General features: G+C 43.1%; 1 non-coding gene across 1 annotated transcript; it reads right to left on the reverse strand.

Moving 5' to 3' along the window:
- Window positions 1-297: 297 nt before the first annotated feature.
- LOC114816273 lies at window positions 298-435 on the reverse strand. The gene has a single exon (XR_003764038.1). It is a non-coding gene; the product is annotated as a small nucleolar RNA SNORA7 (small nucleolar RNA).
- Window positions 436-4,346: the final 3,911 nt, after the last annotated feature.

A 4,346-nucleotide genomic window follows, 5' to 3' on the forward strand; every position in this document is an offset into this window, starting at 1 on the left:
AGCGTCAAGGGGAAGAACATCTCGTAAAAACAATGGCAACTAAATAGAATCAAGGCGATGTACAATTCATTAACAAAATAAATAGGGTAACGAAAATATATACAGTTGAGCGGACGGGTACAGTGCTGTGGGGATGGGAAGGGACCTCCACCTGCAATCATTCTGGTAGAGTATCCATAGAGTTTTCTTGGTAAAAATATAGAAGCGGTTTACCACTGCCTCCTTCTGCACAGTAAACTCGAGTCTCCACCCGTGACTTTCTCTCATGACGCTGCTGCCCAGCACAGGAGAGTTTTGACTTGTAGCAGATTGCCTTCCACTTGCTACACACTGGCTAAGCTAGAAATGGAATGGGTAGGCCTCTGCTTGACTCTCCCTCCTGTAGCCAAGACTGGTAGAGTACTGGAATCTCTCCAGGTGTTATCCTGAGTGGGGAGAAAGAGATATGGGGAATAGGATATCTTGAGAAGAACAAAGAATGCAAGTTGCATTATAGTGGGTGAAGGAATAAGTTGTAGGGAGACAACTGAGTGTGGGCATCATTTTATGGCATTTGTTATGAACCTATTAGGTGCCAGGCACTATTCTAAGCACTGGGGTAGATATAAGATACACAGTCCCCCCGTGAGGCTCACAGTCATAATACCCATTTTACAGATGAGGTAACTGTGACACCGAGAAGTTAAATAACTTGTCCAAGAACACATAACAGACGAGTGGCAGAGATGGGACTACTACCCAGGCCCTTCTGACTCCCAGGCCCGTGCTGTATCCACCAGGCCATATTGCCTTTCATCTCTTCACTCTGCGTATTTTTTCTTTTGTGGAATTTATTAAGCATGTACTATATGCCAAGTAGTGTACTAATTGCTTTGTTCCTACCAAGCTAATGATTATTATTGTGGAATGTTTTAAGTACTTGCAATGTGCCAAACACTGAACTAACCAGTATGGAAGATACGAGTTAATCAAATCAGACACAGTTCTTGTCCCACATAGTTCTCACAGTCTAAGTAAGAGAGAGAATTGAATCCCCATTTTACAGATAGGGGAACTGAAGCACTGAAGTTAGGTGACTTGTCCAAGGTTACACAGCATACAACTGGCAGAGCCGTGATTAGCTGCCAGGTCTTCTAACTCCCAGGCTCCTGCTCTTTCCATCAGGTCATCCTGCTCCTCAGATAATGTTTAAACTGTATTTCACTCTCAATTCTTCCTCCTTCATGGCTTTGTTTATGCTGTTCCCCTGGTTTGGAACTCTCTTCTCAAATATAATCCTCCCCATTTTCATAGTCCTTCTGAAATTACAACTCCTCCAATTGGCCTTCATTTTTTTATGGTATTTCTTATGCTCTTACTAAGTGCCAGGCACAGTATTGAGCACTGGAGTAGATGTAAACAAATAAAGTTGGACATAGTCCATGTCCCAAATTGAGCTTGCAGTCTTTATTCCCATTTTACATATCAGAACTGAGGCACAGAGAAGTTACATGACTTGCCCATGGTCACACAGCAGACATGACAGAGCTGGGATTAAAACCCAGGTCCTTCTCACTTCCAGGCCCATGCTCTATCCATTAGACCATGCTGGTACCCTTAATTATATGATTTAGGATGATGGAAATTAAATTTCTGACATCTCTAATACTTTAAAAAAATCCTTATAATATTAAGTTATAGCTTTATACTAAGCACTGTACTAATTCCTAGGCCAGATGCAAATATAATGATTGATCACAGTTTTTTCCTCACAGGCTAGATAGTGGTAGACACTGTACTAAGCGCTGGAGTGGATACAAACAAAATTGTGTTGGTCACAGTCCCTGTCCCAGGTGGGGTTCTCACTCTCAGTCCCCATTTTACGGATGAGGTAACAGCCACAGAGAAGTGAAGTGACTTGCCTAAGGTCACACAGCAGGCAAGTGGCAAACCCGGAATTAGAACCCATGACTTTGACTCCCAGGCCCCCACTCTATCCACTATGCCATGCTACTTATTCCTCTCCCCAACACTCTGGAGGCCTTCCCTGACTCAGCCCTCGTTTCTTTTTCTCCCACTTTCTTCTGCATCACCTTGACTTGTTCCTTTATTCATCCCCGCTTCCAGCCCCACAGTACTTAATGTACATAGCTGCAATTTATTTATATTAATGTCTGTCTTCCCCTCTTGAGTGGAAGCTTTTTGTGGACAGAGAATGCATTTGTTTATTATGTTCAAATGCTTCATACAGTGCTCTGCACACAGCAAGTGCTCAATAAGTATGATTGACTGAATGATTCACTGGAGCCAGGTGGGTGGAAGGTGCTGGTAGGCCTCATTCTGGGATGGTAGCCTTCAGGGCTCTGGAGTTAAAGGAGCAGCCTGGTCTCATGTTACCACTGTGTCCTTCCTCTGATCAAGTGCTCATGGACTTATTCGTACCCATCCTTAACACCTAAGTATATATAGATGCTATTTGAATTGTATATTTAAGTGCTCCTTTTGATTACTTTTTTGTCTCTTTCCTCCATTTGAGTGTTAGCTCTTTGTAGGCAGGGACAGGCATAGTGGATAGAGCCCAGTCCTGAGAGTCAGAAGGACCTGGGTTCTAATTCCCGCTCCACCACTCATCTGCTGTGTGACCTTGGGAAGTTTACGTTATGTCTCTGTGCCTCAGTTACCTCATCTGTAAAATGGGAAGATTGTGAGCCCTATGTGAGACAGGAACTGTGTCCAACCTGATTTACTTGTAGCTACCCCAGGGCTTAGTTCAGTGCCTAGCATATAGTAAGTGCTTAACAAATACCATGATGATGATGATGACCTTTTCACATTACTTTATGCTTTCCCAAACAATTAGTGCAGTACACTGCTCCTGGTCAGTGTTCAGTAAATGCTATTATGACTAGCTGTGAGGCAAAATAGTGAGTAGGCATGGAATAACATAAAGCAGAGGAATACTACCTGTAATTCATTTTAGTGACTGTCTTCTCTGCTAGATGGTAAGTGCCCTGAGAGTAAGAATCATATCAACCAACTTTCTCAAACACTCTACACAGAGTGAACCTTCAATAAATACAACTGACTGATTGAAATGATCTCATAGGATATATTGTGATGCATATTATTGAGCTGTTTTTCAATAATTTGTATATAATCAGCATTTCAATTCTCTCCTTCACACTCAGGAAGGTAATCGATAAGTGTGGAGGTATAATGGAAAGAAAAGCCAGACTCGGAGCCATAGGGCTCGAGAGTACTTTCTCTGCAATCTCTCCAATGGCAGCAGCTGCAATTAAAAGGGTAATCCCCATACTCTTAATAATAATAATAATAATTCTGGTATTTATTAAGCACTTACTGTGTGCCAGGCACTGTACTAAGCCTTGGAGTGGGTACAAGGAAATCAGGTTGGAAACAGTCCCTTTCCTGCTTTGGGTTCACAGTTGTAACCCCCATTTTACAGATGAGGTAACTGAGGCATGAACAAGTACTGTGAGTTGCCCAAGGCCACATAGCAAACAGTGACAGCACAGGGATTAGAACCCATGACCCTCTGACTTCCAGCCTCGTGCTCTGTGTGCTACACTATGCTGCTACCATGGTCCAGAGTGCTGCAGTGGTGGTTGTGTCATGGTGACTTAGAAGGGCAGCTCCCCTAATCCTCAAGATGCTGAACTCCCTCACCCCCCCACCCTTCTTATCTGTGACAGCAATTTAAGCACTCTGCACATAAGCACTCAATAAATGCCACTGATTTATTTAGACAGAGCGGCTTAGCTCAGGCCCTCCCAGCCTACCTAGCACAACCTCTGACTCTCTTTGGGTTTAAAGATAATGATATAAAAGGACCAAGACTCCTCAACCTCCAGAGATTATGACATTTTCTTCCTCTCTAAAGAAATCAATCAATCAGTAGTATTTGTTGAGCATTTACTGTATGCAGAACACCTGATTGGTTGCTTGAGAGAGTACAGTACAATAAAGTTGGTAGGCATAATTCCTGCCCTCAAAGAATTTACAATCTAAAGGACTCCTGTAATAGGAAGCTCTACCCCAGCCTTACCCTTAAAATCCAGGTTCATGCATCTTTTTAGTCAGCTGGGTCTGGGTATTCCTTATTAAAATCACATCTCCTCCAACAGGCCTTCCCCGACTAAGGCCTCACCTCTCTTATGCCCTCTCCCTTCCTCATTATCTGTGAACTTGGATCTGTACCCTTTAAGCACTTGGATTTGCACCCTCTGTCTTGTTTTATGCCATTGAGTCATGTCCAACCCTTAGCAACATGATGGACGCATCTCTTCCAGAAAGTCTCGCTCTCCATCTGCAATCATTCTGGTAGTGTATCCATAGAGTTTTCTTGG

This window comes from Ornithorhynchus anatinus, chromosome 1, assembly GCF_004115215.2.
Source record: "Ornithorhynchus anatinus isolate Pmale09 chromosome 1, mOrnAna1.pri.v4, whole genome shotgun sequence".
Lineage (NCBI taxonomy): Eukaryota > Metazoa > Chordata > Mammalia > Monotremata > Ornithorhynchidae > Ornithorhynchus > Ornithorhynchus anatinus.